Source organism: Pelophylax lessonae (assembly GCF_965119305.1).
Source record: "Pelophylax lessonae genome assembly, chromosome: 12".
Taxonomy (NCBI): domain Eukaryota; kingdom Metazoa; phylum Chordata; class Amphibia; order Anura; family Ranidae; genus Pelophylax; species Pelophylax lessonae.
The window spans coordinates 57,039,087-57,062,049 of NC_138779.1; the positions used below are offsets into that span (position 1 = coordinate 57,039,087).

Below are 22,963 nucleotides of genomic sequence, written 5' to 3' on the forward strand. Positions count from 1 at the left end.
GCTTTTTCACATAATTTTATTTTAATAATAAATAGATTTGGTGTCTCCCTGTCTCATCCTTGCCATGTATCTCCATTAATATATAAATATATACTGTATATTTGAAGCACAAAATCTATATATTCTTTTTCTATAACGTCTTCTTTATATGAAACAGCCATAAATGTAATTCACAGTTGTTCCAAGTAAATGACTGATTACAAAATAAATGTGCAATGTCACATTCTCATTTTTATCACTAGCTAAACTATAGATTTGTTAAAGATGTTTTTGAAACATACAGTGAGGAAAAATAGTATTTGATCCCCTGCTGATTTTGTGCGTTTGCCCACTGACAAAGAAATGATCAGACTATAATTTTATTAGTAGGTTTATTTCAACATTTAGAGACAGAATAACAACTAAAAAAATCCAGAAAAACGCATTTCAAAAAAGTTATAAATTGATTTGCATTTTAATAAGTGAAATAAGTATATGACCCCTTCGCAAAACATGACTTAGTACCTGGTGGCAAAACCCTTGTTAGCAGAACAGTGGCCTGGAGTGGATTAGTCAGTCTCCAGACCTTAATCCCATAGAAAATGTGGAGGGAGCTGAAGGTTCGAGTTACCAAACATCAGCCTCGAAACCTTAATGACTTGGAGAGGATCTGCAAAGAGGAGATGTGTGCAAACCTATACATAGTACATGCACAGTTAGGCCCCATGCACACGGGGCGTTAGAAAAAACGTACGTCAAAGTTAGTTCTGACGCCGGAAAAAGCAGCTGTAAAAACGTGCTTTCAGTAGCTTTTTCCATTGGCGTTATTGCACGTTTTGCCACGTTGCTTTTAGCAGCGTTTTTTTTTCTTCCATTCAAAATCAATGGTTCCCTATGGGAGCCTATTGATTTGAATGGAGGTCGCACCGCAACACCGCAAGTCGGATCCGACTTGCGGGGCGACTTGCGCTGTGAGAATCTTGAGGGGGAACTCCACGCCAAAATGGGAAAAAATCGGCGTGGGGGTCACCCCCAGGGTTCCAAACCAGGCCCTTCGGGTCTGTTATGGAATTTGAGGGTAGCCCCATGCCGAAAAAACGGCATGGGGTCCCCCCCAAAATCCATACCAAACCCTTATCCGAGCATGCAGCCCGGCAGGCCAGGAAAGGGGAGGGGACGAGCGAGCGGCCCCACCCCCCCTGGACCACACCAGGCCACATGCCCTCAACATGGGGGGGTGTTGGTGCTTTGGGGCAGGGGGAGCTCTGCACCCCCCACCTCAAAGCACCTTGCCCCCATGTTGATGAGGACAAGGGCCTCATCCCCACAACCCTGGCCGGTGGTTGTGGGGGTCTGCGGGCAGGGGGCTCATCGGAATCTGGAAGCCCCCTTTAACAAGGGGGCACCCCAGATCCCGGACCCCCTCCCTATGTGAATGGGTATGGGGTACACTGTACCCCTACCCATTCACCCCATAAAAGGCAGTGTATGGAAATAACGACAAGAGACGTTTTGGAAAGTTTATTAAAAATCTTCATCCGACTCTTCTTGTCTTCTCCCCTCCGGGGTCTTCTCCGGGGTCTTCTGCTCTTTTGCTGTCCGCCCTTCTTGTCTTCTCCTCTCCGGGGTCTTCTGCTCTTTTGCTGTCCCCCTCTTCTTGTCTCCGGGGTCTTCTGCTGTCCCCTCTTCTGCTGTCCTCTCTTCTTTTCTTCTCCTCTCCGGTCTTCTGCTCTTTTGCTGTCGGCTGTCGGCTGTCTTCTTCCTCCGGTTCTCCTCCGACGACGTCTCCGCTGATTATGCCTATCTCCGGTCTCTTCAGCTTATTATATAGCCATTAGGGGCGTGGCCCCGATGACGTCATCTGGAGACCCCGCCCCCTCATGTCACAGATGACGTCATATGTGACATGAGGGGGCGGGGTCTCCAGATGACGTCATCGGGGCCACGCCCCTAATGGCTATATAATAAGCTGAAGAGACCGGAGATAGGCATAATCAGCGGAGACGTCGTCGGAGGAGGACCGGAGGAAGAAGACAGCCGACAGCCGACAGCCGACAGCAAAAGAGCAGAAGACCGGAGAGGAGAAGAAAAGAAGAGAGGACAGCAGAAGAGGGGACAGCAGAAGACCCCGGAGACAAGAAGAGGGGGACAGCAAAAGAGCAGAAGACCCCGGAGAGGAGAAGACAAGAAGGGCGGACAGCAAAAGAGCAGAAGACCCCGGGGAAGACCCCGGAGGGGAGAAGACAAGAAGAGTCGGATGAAGATTTTTAATAAACTTTCTAAAACGTCTCTTGTCGTTATTTCCATACACTGCCTTTTATGGGGTGAATGGGTAGGGGTACAGTGTACCCCATACCCATTCACATAGGGAGGGGGTCCGGGATCTGGGGTGCCACCTTGTTAAAGGGGGCTTCCAGATTCCGATGAGCCCCCTGCCCGCAGACCCCCACAACCACCGGCCAGGGTTGTGGGGATGAGGCCCTTGTCCTCATCAACATGGGGGCAAGGTGCTTTGAGGTGGGGGGTGCAGAGCTCCCCCTGCCCCAAAGCACCAACACCCCCCCATGTTGAGGGCATGTGGCCTGGTGTGGTCCAGGGGGGGTGGGGCCGCTCGCTCGTCCCCTCCCCTTTCCTGGCCTGCCGGGCTGCATGCTCGGTTAAGGGTCTGGTATGGATTTTGGGGGGGACCCCATGCCGTTTTTTTCGGCATGGGGCTACCCTCAAATTCCATAACAGACCCGAAGGGCCTGGTTTGGAACCCTGGGGGGGACCCCACGCCGTTTTTTTCCCATTTTGGCGTGGCGTTCCCCCTCAAGATTCCCACAGCGCAAGTCACCCCGCAAGTCGGATCCGACTTGCGGTGTTGCGGTGCGACCTCCATTCAAATCAATAGGATCCCATAGGGAACCATTGATTTTGAATGGAAGAAAAAAAAACGTATAACGTGGCTTAACGCACGTTAAGCAACGTTATAGCAAAGTTATTCAGCTTTTAGCAGCGTCAGGCGTTTTTAACGCTGTAACGCTGGTCCTCAGAACGCGCAGGTGGTGGGTTCTTGTTGCAGCCTAAAAACGTCTAAGCCACTTACAGCTCAAAAACGTCTGAGTGTGCATGAGGCCATAGAATAACATGGAGGGGCGTTTTTAGGCTGCAAAAAGAAAACGCCTGACGCTGCTTACAGCGGCGTTAAAAACGTCCCGTGTGCATGGGGCCTTACATACATAGTTTGTGAGGTTGAAAAAAGACATCAGTCCATCCAGTTCAACCTATGATGTGTGTGTGTTTGCTGTTAACCGTACATTGTATATCCCTTTATGTTGTGTTGTGGTCTTTAAGGTGCCCATCGAATAGTTTTTTGAAACTATCGATGCTCCCTGCTGATACCACTGCTTGTGGAAGAGAATTCCACATCCTTACGACTCTGACAGTAAAGAAACCCTTACGTATTTATAAGGTTAAACCGTTTTTCCTCTAGATTTAGTGAGTGGCCACGTGTCTTATTGTATTCCCTTTCTCTGAAAAGTTCGTTCCTTATGCCAGGGTCATCACCAGTACAGTATTTGTACATTGATATCATATCCCCTCTTAAGCGTCTCTTCTCCAGAGAGAATAAGTTCAGTGCTTGTAGTCTTTCCTCATAGCCGATGTCCTCCATTCCCCTAATTATTTTTGTTGCCCTTCTCTGGACTCTCTCCAGATTTTAAGCACATCCTTTCTGAGGATCGGTGCCCAGAACTGAACGGAATACTCCAGATGTGGCCGGACCAGAGTCTTGTAGAGTGGGAGAATAATCTCTATATTTCTGGAGTGAATCCCCTTTTTTATACATGCCAGTATTTTGTTGGCTTTGCTTGCAGCGGCTTGGCATTGCATGCCACTGCCAAGCCTGTTGTCCACTAGTACCCCCAGGCCTTTTCCATCTTAGATTCACCCAGAGGTTCCCCCCTAGTGAGAAGCTTGCTTTCGTGTTTCTGACGCCCAAGTGCATTACTTTACATTTTTCAACAATAAACCTCATCTGCCATGTAGTTGCCCACCCCATTATTTTGTTCAGATCCGCTTGTAAGGTTTCCACATCCTGCATAGAAGATATTGGCATGCATAGTTTAGTATCATCCGCAAATACCGAGATTGTGCTGGATATCCCCTCCTCTAGATCATTTATGAATAAATTAACTTTCCACACCCGCCCAATCCGAGTACTCCCCATTAATCACCACCCTCTGGACTCTCCCCTGGAGCCAGTTTTCTATCCAGGTACTCACCCTATGGTCCATACCTACGTACTTTAGTTTGTACAGTAAGCGTTTGTGGGGAACGGTGTCAAAGGCCTTTGCAAAGTCCAGATACACCACATCCACAGGTTTACCTTTATCTAGGTGGCAGCTCACTTAATCGTAGAAGGTTAATAGATTGGTCTGGAAAAACTATTTTTCATGAATCCATGCTGATTACTACTAATAATACCATGTTCATTACTGAAGTCTTGTATATAGTCCCTTACATCCCCTCCAAAATCTTGCAGACTACAGATGTTAGGCTGACAGGTCTATAGTTACCCGGGATAAATCTCTGCCCTTTTTTAAATATTGGTACCACGTTGGCTTTTTTCCAATCAGCTGGCACCATACCCGTCTGTAGACTATCCTTAAGCTATCTGAAAACAATGAATATTCCAATATACAGAAACACATGTAGCGCATCAAACAAACTCCCAGAATGAACTGAAGAATTGTAGTAAAAGTGGTATAACTGTAGAAAGGTCCTCTTAGTGACAGTCCTCCAATTCCCACATATGTATGAGCCAGCCACCGCACCTCGTGAAGGGGAAAGTTGATAACCCCCTGAGGGGTAAACACTTACCAGATGCCTGGTAAACAACAGCGTGTTAAATCAATTTCATAGCCAGCTGTACATGGGGGTGTTCCTCAATGGCCGTAAACAATACAGAGATCCATATGATAATAGAACAAAGGGTCCATAGTGTAAAACCATAAACACTGGGTACTTTATTAAAATAAATAAGTTACACTCACATGTGAAGTAGCATATGCACGCATGAATAAGTAAACTCCTCCATAAGTCGGGTGATCAATCCGGGCAGCGGAGGACCAATATACCGTTCCAATTAGGCATAGCTTTCTGTGTCTCACAGCGTGTAGCTCACACACAGGCACAGCTTGATTGAATCACTTCCTGGTGTCCAGATCAGCGGGGGCGTGTCAGATGTCACTCAATGCCGTACAGCCAATCATCCGACATGTTTCGTCCTACTGGACTTCTTCCTGGGATTGGCTTACGGTATGGCAATGGGGATTTTAACTATTATCCCTAGGGGAACACAGCCAATAGAATCGCTTATGTCCCCGCAATGTCATAATTATTTAATCACGGTCAGCAGGTAGTTATGGATTAACCCCAAACTGGAGCTATAGCAGGTATATAAACATATATATATAATATCATGTACTGCTAATGCTTGAGCATGTAATATATCAAAATTAATCGATATTGTTATAAAATATGTAACAAAAAATATACATGCTACATATATAAAAACAAACATTTGATACTTTCAATAGTGGATCTATTTTTAAGTCAACTGTCCACGAAATCTAATCGTTCAAGAAACCAGTGGTCAGATGATTTGAGCATTGTGCTCCTGCTGGACCATTCTCTGCAAACCCGCGAGATGGGTTTGCGTGAAATACTCAGACCAGCTTGTCTGGCACCAACTACCATGCTAAGTTCAAAGTCACTTAAATCCTCTTTCTTCCCCATTCTGATGTTCGGTTTGAACTTCAGCAAGCTGTCTTCACCACGTCTAGATGCCTAAATGCATTGAGTTGCTGTCATGTGATTGGCTGATTAGCAATTTGTGTTACCAAGCAATTGAAAAAATGTACCTAATAAGGTGGCCGGTGAGTATATATACAGCTTATGGGCTCAGAGTCATTCCACAACAAAATAAACACTAGGGTTCTATGTGATGTCCACGAGAGCCTTGGTTTTCCAGGGACTCGCACTCCTGATTGGCTTTTGGCAGCCACTGGAGCCATCGGCTCTCGCTGCTGTCAATCACTGCCAGTGAGCCAGACAGGAGACGGAGGAGGCGGGGCCAAGCTATGACTGTGTGTGTGAATGGACACACAGAGCTGCGGTTTGGGAGTGCGCCAGCTTGGGTGCCCCCACAGCATGCTGCTTGCTGTAGGGGCACCCTGCAGGAGGGAGGGGCCAGGAGTGCTGGTGTGGGACCTGAGAAGAGGATGATCTGGGCTTCTCTGTGCAAAACCACTGCACAGAGCAGGTAAGGATGACTTGTTTGTTATTTTAAAAACAAACAAAACTTTAATATTGCTTTAATATACATTACAATAAAAGGAGCACAATTACTCCCTAACTACAGAGGATCCGGCCTACTACCAAGTCAATTGGATTCAAGCCCAGGATATCCATCCAAGGAGTCCAGAGTTTTTTTTCCATTTTATTGGGCCAGCCCCTATGTTTGTAAATGTATTTTTCCATTCTAAGTGTGTTGCCCATGCACAGTAGTGATTTTTTTTATATGTGTGCGGGGTTCTCTGATCTCCAAGTGCCTCAGAATAACTCTGCATGCCTGAAACAGTGCCCTTGTTATAGCCCCTAATGGTTAGGTTTAGTGCGAGTGTGTTGGTTCACCTTTACAGATGTAACACTGCCCCCTAGGGAGCTGCTGAGTGTGGATTCCCCTGGGTTACCCATAGCAACAGTCTGTAGAACTTATCACTTTAAGACTTGGCTCAGACAATGAACAGTCCAGGGGATTTTTTTTTTTTTTGTGTTTTATTTTTAGAACTTGGATGGGAGAAGGGATGAGTGGGATACTCCAACTTGAACTATGCACAATTTCTGAGGACAACTGACTGTAGTGTGTGCGGCAAGGCCACTGCTTCACCTTGCCACTGAAGTGAAGTAGAAGATATAGTTACATAGTTTGTGAGGTTGAAAAAAGACATCAGTCCATCCAGTTCAACCTATGATGTGTGTGTGAGTTTGCTGTTAACCGTACATTGTATACGGTATATCCCTGTATGTTGTGGTCTTTAAGGTGCAAACCTAATAGTTTTTTTAAGCTATCGATGCTCCCTGCTGATACCACTGCTTGTGGAAGAGAATTCCACAACCTTACTGCTCTGACAGTGAAGAACCCCTTACATATTTTAAGGTTAAACTGTTTTTTTCCTCTAGTTTTAGTGAGTGGCCACGTGTCTTATTGTATTCCCTTTCTCTGAATAGTTTGTTCCTTATGCTAGGGTCATCAACAGTACAGTATTTGTACATTGATATCATATCCCCTCTTAAATGTCTCTTATCCAGAGAGAATAAGTTCAGTGCTAGTAGTCTTTCCTCATAGCGGATGTCCTCCATTCCCCTAATTATTTTTGTTGCCCTTCTCTGGACTCTCTCCAGTTCCAGCACATCCTTCCTGAGGACCGGTGCCCAGAACTGGACAGCATACTCCAGATGTGGCCGGACCAGAGTCTTGTAGAGGGGGAGAATAATTCCTTTATTTCTGGAGTGAATCCCCTTTTTTATACATGCCAGTATTTTGTTGGCTTTGCTAGCAGCGGCTTGGCATTGCGTGCCACTGTCAAGCCTGTTGTCCACTAGGACCCCTAGGTCCTTTTCCATCTTAGATTCACCCAGAGGTTTCCCCCCTAGTGAGTAGCTTGTTCCTGAATGAATTCCTCTTCAGGGTCCTAACCTGGCATCCCATTTCTCACTTGCTGTGTGTGCTAGCCCTTGTTCACTGACTCTCCACTGGAGTGGTCCCCTTTCTGGTCAGACCCCTGGCAAGCTTCCAGTACTCACGGACACTGTTTTTCCCTGGGTTGCTCTGCCTTCAGCTCCACTCGTCAGTATCCTGGACCTCCTGACTCAGCATCACACACTTGGCCCACTAGACCGACCGCCTGTGACCACCTTCCTTGCTGACAGGAGGAGAGACAGCCATCACCCTCCTCCTGGGACCTGGCTTCCCACCCAAAGACACCCTGTCACATGTGCCCCCGGCTTTTATGACCTATCCCAGAATGCACCACTGTTGTGCCAACCCACTGGGGCAGCCACAAAAGCCTGTGTGTCACTAGCTGGGTTTCCTCCACTGTCCAACATGCTCTCCCATTGGATACCGTGGGGACACTCTCTCAGCCCAGATGAACCACACCCTGGACACATGCAACAGGCAGAACTAACAATCAGGCTCCCCTGATAAGCAGATAGAGCTGCTAAGCTTTTACCAACCTAGCACCTACCTAGGAGGGTGGTTCACAGAATAAATGTAAAGGTGAACTAACATTGTACAATCCCTCCCTCATTCCCTGCTGTATACCCCCTCTGTCGATTCTGAGCTGTCAGGGCTCCTGTAGCCGATCCAGCGATCTGGGGGTTTGAAATTCCCGCTCTTCTCCTCCTTCTCCCTGCAGGAATTCAGGAACAAGAGCAATTATGATTGATCACCGTCATCACAGTGAATTTATCTGGTCTGTCCTGGAAGTGCTATACATAGAAGAGTGAGGATTTCGAATCTCTGGATCACTGGAGGGTTGGGAAGAGTGTACGGTGTTAGTTCATAGTTACATCATTTTTTTGGTTGAAAGAAGACAAGTCCATCCAGTTCAACCAAGGGACATTTTTTTATGTAGAGGTGAATTTACCCTTTAAAGGAAAAGTATAGCCAAAGCTTGTTTGGTTCCACATCTCCTGTGGATCATTGTAGTGCAGTTCATTCTGCACTCATGTGACCAATTTTCAGCTGAAGCCCGCTGTCGCCTGATGTCACTTAGCCAGCTGGCTCAGCATCTCAGTCTGCTTAGAGCCTGAACCATCCGTTCCTACCCCCTCCACAGCCCGGCACTCCAGTGAGGAAAGAGCCAGTGACTGACAGCCACCAGCTCTCTGTTAACAAAACAGTGAGTACTGAGTGACCAGCAGTGTTTGATCGCTCATTTCTCAGTCTTACAGCCTGGCAGGGGACAGGTGCAGCATACTTCTCTTTTAAATTGAAAAAGAAAAAAACAAAAATGACTTACCACATGGAGTGACTGCAACCTCATCAGATGTAAGGCACAACCCTCTGTGATCGCAGGTGGAGATAACTTCTGTCTTCACACAGGATGAGCTCCCTCCCAATTCTCTGGGGGTCCCAATCCTGTGTCCTCTGGAGGGCTGTCAAGCAGGTGGGGAAACACAGAAAGCCCGTCAGTATTCTGATCGACAAAGGCCTTTGTTGGAGTGTGTAGTAAAATTTGACATTTGTGTAGTGAAAATGTGACATGAGGGCAGAAGTGAGTGCACGGATCTGAATGCAGGCACTGTGCGTTCAGATCTGTGCACAGTGATTTTGTTCCCTTTTATTTTCACCTGCTGACCCTGCCAGTAAACACACTTGCTGCCCTAGGGTGACAACACTCACTGTACTGTATCTATGGAGAAGCAGCATTATGACTATAGGACAGGAACTGGGTGAAAGCTGAAAGAAAGTTCTGCTGTTACATACTCTGAGCAGGCAGGCTGTTTATTGTAGAAGAGACTTGCAATGTCTCCCTTTGTGTCAGAATGACAATCTCCTGTGCAGGAGTGACATCATCCTGTGCTGGCCAATGAAGATGGCCAAAAACTGGCACACAGGATAAGATGTCGGCGCCAGCATTGGAACGTTGGAAGGGTGAGTATTGATCTCTTTAGTTACGTTTAAGACTACAGAACACGTCCCCATTCATCATCTCCATACCATGGGCTGCACATGAACTTCAGGTTTGGGTCAGAATACAGCCTGTTCACAGCTCAGTAAAACACAAAAAAAGTGCCTATATTTGTCACATAAAGAAGCCTGGAGATAACAGACTACATTATTTACCATAATGATATCATCCAGCATCCTCAGCCGGCTGATCATTGTGATAGCATCATCAGGTTGTCACAATTGACAAGATTTTACATCCCTGGACTACTGACATTGAAATGACATACTGGGGCAATTTATTTTATAGTTACGACTATATGTGGTCAATGACATCATACAGAATTACAGATTTCCAGATGACGTTTAGTTACAAACATCAACTGTTGGATCATGTGATCTCATTTGATCCTTGTGATTAAAGCGGAGTTCCACCCAAAAGTGGAACTTCCGCTTTAAATAGTCCTAACCCCCTGACATGCCACATTTGGCATGTCATTTTTTTTGGGGGGGGGGGGGGGGGGAGCGGGTACCTAGTTTTGACATGTACTCGCTCCCACTTCCGCTCGGAGCGCTGCGGCACCCTGAGCGGAAGTTCTCCTTTCTCCCTCCCTCCCTGCAATCTTCTGGGACATGTCAGAGGTCCCAGAAGATTGCCGGCCAATCACGACGCATAGCGCAACTCGCGCATGCGCAGTGCGTACCCGGCTGTGAAGCGGCAAACTGTCACAGCCGGGTTCCCACATCAGTGATGCTGGCGCCGCGGAGCAGAGAGGGAGAAGACGGCGCATCGCTGGACCGTGGGACAGGTGAGTGGGTGGTTAGGCTGGAACTCCGCTTTAAGTCCAATGGATGACATGCGTCAGTACGGAGGTCCTGGTGGGGCTGTGTATTTTCAAATGTATGGCGGCCATACATGGATGACAATTCATCCGATTCTGCGGAGACTTATTGAATTTCAATCCTTGTATGGGCAGGCTGGTTGCACAGAAGTCAATTTACCAATCAACTTCTTTGCATGCTTCTTTTTTGGTTTCTTCCTGAACAATCAATGATGATACCAGCTCTAGCTGTCAGAATACAATAGCTCAGTGGGAATGATTCCCCCATCCACATTGAGAGTGTGAATGGGGGAATCAGATAATTTTTTTTTTTTTTTTTTCATTCAGCCTCTCAGTTTTAACCACTTGCCGACTGCCTAACGCCGATCTACGTCGGCAGTCAGCCCCTCACAGGCAAAGTGACGTAGGGCTACGTCACTAGCTTGTGAGGGTCTAGGGAGCGAGCGCGCGCCCCCGGAGGCGCGCTCCCGCTCCCGCGTGGTCACGGACCCCCCCCCGCGCGTGTGACCAGCGGACCCGATGTCCGCCGGTCACTCGGCGATCGGCGGGGGAAAGGGAGAATGTCAGGCAGCTTGTGTAAACAAGCTGCCTGTCATTCTCCTCGCTGTAAAGACACTGATAAAACGGATCTAGTATGTAGATCCGTTGATCAGTGTCCTTACAGCTCAAGCCACAGCCAATCACAGTAGAAAGCACGCCCCTAGGGATACACACAGCCCCTCCCTTCCAAATAAAGTTAACCCCTTCACAACCAGTGTATTTTTACAGTAACAGTGCATATGTATAGCACTGATTACTGTAGAAATGTCACTGGTAACCCCAAAAGTGTCACAAATGTCAGTCAAGGGTCCGATCTGTCCGCCCCAATGTCGCAGTACCGCAAAAAAAATCGCAGATCGCCGCCATTACGCGTTAAAAAAAAAACAACAAAAATGACAAAAATCTTTCCCTTTGTTAGTAAACGCGATAACTTTTGCGCAAACCAATCAAAATACGCTTTTTGCGATTTTTTTTACCAAACATATGTAGCATAAAACAAATTGGCCGAAAATTTTAAAAAATTTTGATTTTTACTTTTTTTTTGGGGGGAATTTCATATAAAAAAAATGTGAAAAATATTGTTATTTTTGCAAAATTGACGCTCTTTTTTTGTTTATAGCGCGTGATCAAAAAAATCGCACAGGTGATCAAATACCACCAAAAGAAAGCTCTGTTTGTGGGAAAAAAAGGACGTCAAATTCGTTTAGGTACAGTGTCGCACGACCGCGCAATTGTCCGTTAAAGTCACGCAGTGCCGAATCGCAAAATACCCCCTGGTCAGGAAGGGGGTAAAATCTTCCGGGGCTTAAGTGGTTAAAGTGTATGTCTGTAAAAAAGTATATATTTTCTGAAAGCAGAAACCCTGGAAATTAAAATAGTAGTATTTGCAATTGCATTTTATTTGTGCAGTTTTTATTATAAGTATATTTTTTAGGGAAAAATACACTGAAATGAATTTATTAAAAACCAATTTCTATTATATAATACCTCATATTTTTTTTATAAAATACTGTACAAAAGATGGGATTGTGTCAAGTAATCAGATACCAAACATGTCAATTTTTGCGCGTTTGTGGAATTTCAAAACACTATGGTAACCAGAATTCTCTACAGGTGATGCTTTAAAAGCCTTTACAGATCATAAGTTAGAGTCAACTCTGAATAATGGCCCTAGAATTATTGCTCTCCCTCTGTTTGTGACAAAACCTCACATGTGCAGCGCAATTGATTTTTACATACACATGCTCACCCTATGCTGTGCTTATTATATAGAGTGTGTTCAGGGGTGCTTTCTTTTCTTTTATTTGGTTTTATTTATTTAATTACATTTTTTCACTTTTATTTATTTTTATTTTTTTTACTTTATTGCCATTACAAGGGGGGCTAACAAGCTTCCTGTATGATAGCAGGGACAAATGTAAAGTACTCTTTATGAAGACATTGGGGGTCTATTAGATGCCCTCCAATGCTACACTAACTGTGAAATAACAGCTGTGACCACTGAGGCGGTAGAATACACGTTGCTTCCGGGGTCATTAGTTGGAGGGGGCATCGGGATGGATGTTCCCTGAGCTCTGCCTACCCAGGGGAAGCTTTTTTCCATGGTTCTGGGCACTCCGATGGAATGGGGAAGACTGAGAACCACCACGGGGGCCGGTGGATCACTTTTATTGGAAAACGGCTCTTAAAGCCAGTATCAAACTCACAGATGCAGCACCAGCTATGAGCGTAATTTAACCACTTGTCTACAATGATCTTAATTAACATACCTTGGTAGAGAAGTGGTTAATATGTGGCACTACGTTGGATAAAGTCCCATTCTGAGTAAGATGACCCCCTAATCATTTCACAGGAAGGTCTCACCATCAATGGCTATAGAAACGTCCTCAGGAAGGATGTGCTGGACCTGGAGAGAGTCCAGAGAAGGGAAACAAAGCTAATAAAGGGAATGGAGGACATCAGCTATGAGGAAAGAGTACAAGCATTGAACTTATTCTCTCTGGAGAGGAGACGCTTGAGAGGGGATATGATATCAATCTACAAATACTGTACTGGGGACCCTAGCATGGGGAACAAACTTTTCAGCGAAAGTGAATTTTAAAGGACACGCAGCCATTCACTAAAATTAAAAGAGAAGCAGTTTAACCCAAAATTGCGTAAAGGGTTCTTTACCGCCAGAGCAGTAAGGATGTGGAATTCTCTTCCACAAGCAGTGGTATCAGCAGGGAGCATCAATAGTTTCAAAAAACTATTAGATGGGCACCTTAACTACCACAACATACAGGAGTATACAATGTACTACTGACATCAAACACACATACACTCTTCATAGGTTGAATTGGATGGACTGGTGTCTTTTTTCAACCTCACTAACTATGTAACTATGTTGTTTGTACAAAATAAAGGGAGTTACCAGCAGTGTGCAGCTATGTTAGGAAAGGGTTAATACACCATGAACATTGTCTGTCCTAGAGGAGAGCTTCAACATGTGTATGTGATCTATATATACAATATATAATTGTTCTAATCTCCATAATGTGTGCTCAGTATACGGCTATGTACACCCCTCTAGTACATTCTTTTCTTCTTTCTATCACAGACAAGTTTGCAGGGCATGCTGAGACTTGTAGTTCCACAGCAGGAAGTCATATTTCAGGCTCATTCCTAATACAGCACATTGAACAAACTTTACCTTATTTCTACACTGTAATAATTGCTCATCATTTGGAGAGATTATCTCACTGTTCATTTTTTATTGATGCGGGGCTCTTCTATAACATGACTATTATCAGCAAACAGAAAGATCCAGGAAGACTCTAGCTGGCTCTTGGTTCCGCCCACTGGGGAGGTCCTCTGCGAGCTCCAACTTTACCAGCCCTGCCTGCTCCTCCCTCCTCATGTATTATTCATTGTGAGCATACAGGCCCCTCCCATTCACTAGAGATACACAGAGAGCACATGGCTGGAGGGCGGATCCTAGCTGCATTGAGGTTAACCCTGTACAGTCTGGAATAGAAGGCTGAGTAGTGGTTTATGGATGAGTAGATTTAGATTGACTTTACATAAGTGACTAACAAATTAAAGCAGAACTCCAACTCTTTGTGCAGTTACAGCAACAGTTTTTTTTTTCTAGTTTGGGGGTAAAGGTTTTACATAAATAAAAACTGATTATTGTAAGCACCCCTGTGCTATTATCAGACTGCATCATACAGGAGTTTTCTTCTTTGAGTACATATTACAAAGGAATCCAGAAATCTGACTGGATGATAAGAAATCAGCTTCAGTTTACATAAAAAAAGTTCTGTTCATTCTATAAAGTAAATATTAAAGTGTTACTAAACCCAGGAGCCTGCACTCACTATATCTGCTCTCCCACAGTACACAGAACATGGAAATACAATTATATTAGTAAATATAAACTGCTAAATACCTTTTCTTATCAGCAGTATATAGCAGTCTTGTGACTTCTATCAGTGTTTAGCCACATTGGTTAAAGCTTGTAGGAGGACTTTTCATTCTCCTCTGACTGTCCTATAAAGCTGCATGACTCCTGACCCTCTGCCTGGACAGTGCTGATTGGCCCTGTTCTGATCACATGCACCTTCCCAAAAAAACTCTCTTGCAATACACACCAAACTGAGCATGTGGAAAGTGCCTCCAAGGCTCTGTAATATCAGCAGATGGATTGGGGACTATGGAAGAATCAGAGAAGACAGGATCAAACAGCCTTTTTACACAATGCAGAGGATTAACCCCTTAGGTTTCTCAGTGAGTATAACAAGCAATCTTTACTGCATTTACAGTACAGTAATTTTACTGTTGTGGGTTTAGTAACACTTTAGGAGATTTCTTATTTCAAAAAACATTTGGTTGTTATAAAATGAAAATATTTATTTAGAAATCTATATATACAGATTATATAAACAGAAATTCAAGCAATATGAAAATCAGGAAACTGGAACAATACCATAAATTCTAACATGGGAAAGTAGAAGTGATCTTCCTGACATCTTCTCATCCCGATAGAAATTAGTGGCAGAGAATCTATTAATATTCTACCAAATCTCAGTCCCATCATGTCATCAGGATGAATTCTGGGGTTGGTCTTGCTCCTGCTGTCCCCGGTGGTTCTGGTTCTCCGGGTCGGACTCCTGACCTTCTCCTGGGCTCTGCTCCATGGTGATGGTGATGGTTCTGTCTTGGGCAGCGGGCAGTGCCAGGCGAGGTGCCCAGAAGTGTAGCCGCCCGTCCTTGGACATGGAGCACAGCACGTCCTCGGGATTCACGTCTTCCGGGAGTTCGGCTTCTCTGCGCCACTCTCTGTATTCCTGGAAGAAGCCGCCGTTCTCCGTCTCCCTTTTCTTGTCGGATTTTGCCGCCACGATGAGTCTCCTTCCTTCCGTCCTCACTGTCAGTTCTTCTGGAGAAAACGGACTCACGTCCAGGGAGAGCTCAAAGTTCTCCTTCCCGTCTTTGCCCTCGGAGGGGAATTTGTGTTGGGGGGCGGCGGGGTGTCCACTCTGAGCCGCCCTCCCCCTCCTCATGTTGGGGTCATTGGCCAGGAGCTGGTAAGCCTGGTGGAGGCGCTGCATTCTCCTCTCCATGTCGCTGCTCACGCTCAGCATGTTGTCTTCCAGCTGGCGGAGGATGAGGTGTGTGGCGGTCCAGTGGGGGAGCTCGGGCTGGCGGTAGACATACACAGGGCTGTGCGAGGACTGGAGGAGGCTGAGAGGGAACATGTCACTCTGCTGCTGCTTTTCCTGGAGCTTCTTGTCACAGTTCAGCTGGAGGCCGTCTGCCTGTGTGTCAGCGTCTGCTCTCTGCTGCTGCTGCTCGCTGTACTGCAACCTCTCCCAGCCCGACTCCTTTTATACTGCCTGAGCCAGGACCCCTCCATGTGCTCTCCGTATATGGAGCCAGGGGGAGGGGCCTGGGGGACACATCATGAATAATACGAGGCGGGGCCAGGAACTTCTGAGTGACGGCTGGAACTCTGTACTCTGTGCTGGAGATTGCTGGAGAATTCTGAGATAGGAGGAGGAGTAGGAGGGGCCAACCTAAACCTGGAGGATTACAACACTAGTGGGCGGGAGCGAGGTGACAGCTGGAGATTGCCAGAGAATTCTTCATATTACATAGATCTTCTCTCTATTCATCTGTACTTTATTGTTTTGTTGTATCATCCCAGACTCCTCTATAATTGTGTGTTTCTGGAAGATACACTAATCCAAACATTATATAACTTCCTTTTTTAAAATGTTGCTGTTTTTGGATTTGTGTGTTATTGAAAAATAGTCTAAAACAAAAAACAAAACAGCAATATATTACAGTTTACCAGTCTTTAGGTGTGGTGGCTGCATTCGTTTTCTTTTTTATGATTTTTGTTCCCTTTTATTTTCACCTGCTGACCCTGCCAGTAAACACACTTAAATCAAAATACGGGTTTTTCTGCGCTAAAACCAATGAGTGAGAAAAACAGAAATAATAAAATGTATAAAGCAGCTAGCACAAGATCCACAATCAATGATCAACAAACAATATAATCCAAAAAGTGCAGCGCTAAACACACTTGCTGCCCTAGGGTGACAACACTCACTGTACTGTATCTATGGAGAAGCAGCATTTTGACTATAGGACAGGAACTGGGTGAAAGCTGAAAGAAAGTTCTGCTGTTACATACTCTGAGCAGGCAGGCTGTTTATTGTAGAAGAGACTTGCAATGTCTCCCTTTGTGCCAGAATGACAATCTCCTGTGCAGGAGTGACATCATCCTGTGCTGGCCAATGAAGATGGTCAAAAACTGGCATACAGGATAAGATGTCGGCGCCAGCATTGGAACGTTGGAAGGGTGAGTATTGATCTCTTTAGTTACGTTTAAGACTACAGATCAAGTCCCCATTCATCATCTCCTTACAATGAGCTGAACATGAACTTCAGGTTTGGGTCAGAATACAGCCTGTTCACAGCTCAGCAAAAAAAAAAAACAAAAAAATAGCCTATATTTGTCCGCACACATAAAGCAGCTGGGGATAACAGACTACATTATTTACCATAATGATGTCATCCAGCATCCTCAGCCGGCTGATCATTGTGATAGCATCATCAGGCTGTCACAATTGACAAGAGTTTACATCCCTGGACTACACCACTGAGATTGAAATTACATCCTGGGGCAATTTATTTTATAGTTACATAGTTAGTGAGGTTGAGAAAAGACATCCGTCCATCCAGTTCAACCTATGATGTGTGTGTGTGTTTGCTGTTAACCGTACATTGTATACCCCTGTATGTTGTGGTCTTTAAGGAGCCCATCTAATAGTTTTTTGAAGCTATCGATGCTCCCTGCTGACACCACTGTTTGCGGAAGAGAATTCCACATCCTTACCGCTCTTACAGAGAAGAACCCCCTACGTACTTTAAGGTTAAACCGCCTTCCCTCTAGTTTTAGTGAGTGGCGACTTGTCTTATTGTATTACCTTTCTCTGAATAGTTTGTTCCTTATGCTAGGGTCGCCAGTACAGTATTTGTACATTGATATCATATCCCCCCTCAATCGTCTCTTCTCCAGAGAGAATAGGTTCAGTGCTTGTAGTCTTTCCTCATAGCTGATGTCCTCCATTGCCCTAATTATTTTTGTTGCCCTTCTCTGGACTCTTTCCAGTTCCAGCACATCCTTCCTCGGGACCGGTGCCCAGAACTGGACAGCATACTCCAGATGTGGCCGGACCAGAGTCTTATAGAGTGGAAGAATAATCTCTTTATTTCTGGAGTGAATCCCCTTTTTTATACATGCCAGTATTCTATTGGCTTTGCTTGCAGCGGCTTGGCATTGCATGCCACTGCCAAGCCTGTTGTCTACCAGTACCCCCAGGTCCTTTTCCATTTTAGATTCACCCAGAGGTCCCCCCCCCCTAGTGAGTAGCTTGCTTTCTGGTTTCTGGCACCCAAGTGCATTACTTTACATTTTTCAGCATTAAACCTCATCTGCCATGTAGTTGCCCACCCCATTATTGTGTTCAGGTCCGCTTCAGGGGCGTAACTACAGGGGTTGCAATTGCAACCGGGCCCCATGCTCCAGGGGGCCTGTGCGGCTCCCCTGTACACCTGGATAGGAGGGGCGGCAGGGGCAGCATGTAGAGAAATCACTGTCCTCCTTTTTCCTTCTGTAGCTGCAGTAGGAAAATGGAGGAGATTGGTTCCTCTGTATGCTGCCCCCGCCACTCCTCCTATCCAGTTCACTTGTGTTTTGCTGTCTCTGGGCCCCTGTGTGCTCCCCTAGTCCCCCCCTACTGTGCTGCCCCCCACCCCCAATGTTGCTCCCTCCCCTCTCCTGCCGGCTGTTGCAGGGGATGTGTCACAATAGAGAACCAGGAAAGGGTCGATAAATATGTAATTTACCAGCTCCTTCCTTTTCAGAATGAACACAGTTATAGTCAGTGACATTGTAAAAAAATAAAATAAAATGATAAAAAATAATACAATTATAATACCAAAAAATAAAAACTTGTGACACCAGTGGGTGAACTTCCAGGATCGCAAAGGTCACACTTGTGACTAGGCTCTGGCATTTCACCACCGTGGGGAGGCCCCAAGATGGCGGGAAGGGGGCCCACTGCAGAACTTGTGAAAGGGTCCCGCTGGGGGACCGTAATAAAGGGCCCCGCAACAAGAGTAAAGGGCCCCAGGATCAGTGGGAAGAGCCCAGGGCTTGAAGGGAAGGCCCCGGCCAGAGGTCCGGGGGGCCCTTCATGGTTTCTTGCACCGGGGCCCTGAAGGTTCTAGTTGCGCCTCTGGTCCGCTTGTAAGGTTTCCACATCCTGCATAGAAGATATTGGCATGCTTAGTTTAGTATCATCTGCAAATACTGAGATTGTACTAGATATCCCCTCTAGATAATTTATGAATAAATTAAACAGGATTGGCCCCAAGACAGAACCCTGGGGGACACCGCTTTCCACACCCGCCCAATCCGAGTACTCCCCATTAATCACCACCCTTTGCAACCTCCCCTGGAGCCAGTTCTCTATCCAGGTACTCACCTTATGGTCCATACCTACCTATATTTGGTCAATGACATCATACAGAATTACAGATTTCCAGATGACGCTTAGCTACTAACATAGACTGTTGGATGTGATCTCATTTGATCCTTGTGATTAAGTCCAATGGATGACATGCGTCAGTAATGAGGTCCTGGTGGGGCTGTGTATTTTCAAATGTAGGGCGGCCATACATGGATGAAAATTCATCCGATTCTGCAGAGACTTGTTGAATTTCAATCATTGTATGGGCAGGCTGGTTGCACAAAAGTCAATTTACCAATCAACATCTTTACAACCAGCCTTTTGGTTTCTTCCTGAACAATCAATGCTGCCAGCTCTAGGTGTCAGAATACAATAGCTCAGTGGGAATGAGAGTGTGAATGGGGGGGATCGGAATATTTTTTTTTTTTTTTTCATTCAGCCTGTCAGTTTTAAGCCTCGTACACACGCAACGAATTTCAGCCTACCGGTCGTTCGTCTTTTGTCCAGAGTGGTGTCTGTTGGTTGGAATGTGCTCTAGACTGCACTCAAATTTTGTCGTCCGACAGAATTATACTTCAGAAGTGATGTCATGTGTTAGATTGCTTTCTTTTTGTTCTTTCATCTCTGAGCATGCCCAGTCTTGCGCATAAGATTTTTCCCTGTCGAAATCTGTACTGACTGCACGAAAATCAGATGTGTTTTGATGGTGGACAAAAATTTTATAGCCTGCACACCAGAATTTTTTCGGCCGAAAAGTCGGAGTCGGTTGTCGAGAGCACCATACTAACAAGCCGAAAATCGGCAGATTGGTCGTCGGACGAAAATTCCCGGCCGAATTTCGACTCGTGTGTACGGGCCTTTAAAGTGTATGTCTGTAAAAAAAAAAAAGTATATATTTTCTGAAAGCAGAAATCCTGGAAAATAAATTAGTGTTAAGCCCCGTACACACGTACCGATCGTCGGCATACAAACGTTCGTCTTTTCTCCCCGGGATGTCGGTGGCTGTTGAAAAGTGCAAAGACTGCCCAAGAATTTTGTCCGCCGACTACAGCCGACTGCAGAAGTGATGTCATGTAATGGTTAACTTTCCCTGTGTTTTCTCTTTTCTGAGCATGCCCAGTCTTGCAAATCTGCGGTCTGTCGGCAGAATTCTGTACTGACTGGCGAACAATCGTCCGTTCTGGTGTCGGCATACAAAAATTTTAATGTTTGCAAGAAAGACTCTTGTCCGCAGAATGTGCGCAGACAGCTGTCGGAGGCACCATACTAACAAGCGTACAATCGGCAGATCTTTCGTCCGCCGACGTTTGTATGCCGACGATCGGTACGTGTGTACGGGCCTTTACGCTCAGCACTCCGGGCCCCCTGCTGGCCTCGGAGCGCTCACAGCGTGTGTCCCCAAGCGGCGCTCCTGTGTCTCGGCGTGTGCGTCCCCGCTCTCTAGGGCGCGCACGCACCAGGACTCTTAGATCTAAAGGACCAGTGCACAGGTGATTGGTGTCTGGTCCAAACTGGTTATTAAGGGTTGTGAGAGGCAGTGCTGACTTAATTAGGTTTCACCTGTGCACTACCCATAAATACCTTCTCCTCCCACAACTTCCTGCCGGATCTTTGTGCCTTGTGCCTCTGAGAAAGTGTTCCCTACTGACTTTGTTTGCTTTGCCTGTTGCCGAACCCGCTGCTACCAACTACTCGCCTTTGAACCTCTGCCGCCTGCCCTGACCTCTGCTACGTCTGACTACGCTCTTGCCTACTCCCTGTGTACCACGCCATATCAGCTGCCAGAGAGATCGAGTTGTTACTAGGGGATACGACCTGGTAGTTACCGCCGCAGCAAATCCATCCCACCTTGCGGCGGGCTCTGGTGAAGACCAGTAACTGCTTAGAACCGGTCCTCTAGTACAACCCACGCCATCGCCTCTCTGGTCCAGAGGATCCACTATCAGTCCTGCCGGTTCTTGACAATTAGTGGTATTTGCAATTTTTAAATTGCATTATATTTCTGCAGTTCTTTATTATAAGTATAATTGATAGGGAAAAAATACACTGAAACTAGTTTTTTTTTTACAAACCTATTTCTATTATATAATACCTCATATTTTTTTATAAAATTCTGTACAAAAGATGGGGTTGTGTCAAGTAATCAGATACCAAACATGTCAATTCTTGAACATGTTTGTGGAATTGCAAAACACTATGGTAACCAAAATTCTCCACAGGTGATGCTTTAAAAGCCTTTATAGATCATAAGTTAGAGTCAACTATGAATTATGGCCCTAGAATTATTGCTCTCCCTCTGATGTTTGCGACAAAACCTCACATGTGTAGCGCAATTGATTTTTACATACACATGCTCACCCTATGCTGTGCTTATTATATGGAGTGTGTGCAGGGGTGCTTTCCCTTTTTTTTTTATTTGGTTTAATTTATTTTATTCACTTTTTTCACTTTTATTTATTTTTTACTTTATTGCCATCACAGGGGGGCTAACAAGCTTCCTGTGTGATAGCAGGGACAAGTGATTGGTGCTCTTTATGAATACATTGGGGGTCTATTAAATGCCCTCCAATACTACACTAGCTGTGAAATAACAGCTGTGACCACTGAGGCGGTGTAATACATGTTGTTTATGGGGTCATTAGTTGCAGAGGGCATCGGGATGGATCCATAAATTTTGCCTACCAGGGGAAGCTTTTTTCCATGTTTCCGGGCACTCCAATGGAATGGGGAAGACTGAGAACCACCACGGGGGCCGGTGGATCACTTTTATTGGAAAACGGCTCTTAAAGCCAGTATCAAGCTAACAGATGCAGCACCAGTTGTGAGCTTAATTTAACCACTTGTCTACTGTGATCTTAATAAACATACCTTAGTAGAGAAGTGGTTAATGTGTGGCACTACGTTGGATAAAGTCCTAGATGGAGCATTCTGAGTAAGATGACCTCTCCATCATTTAACAGGAAGGTCTCACCATCAATGGCTATAGAAACGTCCTCAGGAAGGATGTTCTGGAACTGGAGAGAGTCCAGAGAAGGGTAACAAAGCTAATAAAGGGAATGGAGGACATCAGCTATGAGGAAAGAGTACAAGCATTGAACTTCTTCTCTCTGGAGAGGAGACGCTTGAGGGGGGATATGATATCAATGTACAAATACTGTACTGGTGACCCGAGCATAGGGAACAAACTTTTCAGCGAAAGTGAATTTAAAATGACACGCGGCCATTCACTAAAATTAGAAGAGAAGCAGTTTAACCCTAAATTGCGTAAAGCGTTCTTTACCGCCAGAGCAGTAAGGATGTGGAATTCTCTTCCACAAGCAGTGGTATCAGCAGGGGAGCATCGATAGTTTCAAAAAACGATTAGATGGGCACCTTGACGACCGCAACATACAGGGGTATACAATGTACTACTGACATCAAACACACATACACTCCTCATAGGTTGAATTGGATGGATTGGTGTCTTTTTTTCAACCTCACTAACTATGAAACAATGTTGTTTGTACAAAATAAAGGGATATACCAGCAGTGTTCAGCTATGTTAGGAAAGGGTTAATACACCATGAACATTGTCTGTCCTAGAGGACAGCTTCACCGTGTGTATGTGATCTATATATACAATATATACATTGTTCTAATTTCTATAATGTGTGCTCAGTATACGGCTATGTACACCCCTCTAGTACATTCTTTTCTTCTTTCTATCACAGATATATCTCAGAATTCTCCAGCAATCTCCAGCACAGAGTACAGAGTTCCAGCCGTCACTCAGAAGTTCCTGGCCCCGCCTCGTATTATTCATGATGTGTCCCCCAGGCCCCTCCCCCTGGCTCCATATACGGAGAGCACATGGAGGG

At 45.5% G+C, this 22,963-nt stretch overlaps 1 pseudogene across 1 annotated transcript; it reads right to left on the bottom strand.

Annotated features, from left to right (window-relative positions):
* Positions 1-15,024: 15,024 nt before the first annotated feature.
* Positions 15,025-16,043, bottom strand: LOC309568247 (heat shock protein 30C-like; annotated as a pseudogene). The gene has a single exon. The product of its transcript is annotated as a heat shock protein 30C-like (transcript).
* Between the last annotated feature and the right edge of the window lie 6,920 nt (positions 16,044-22,963).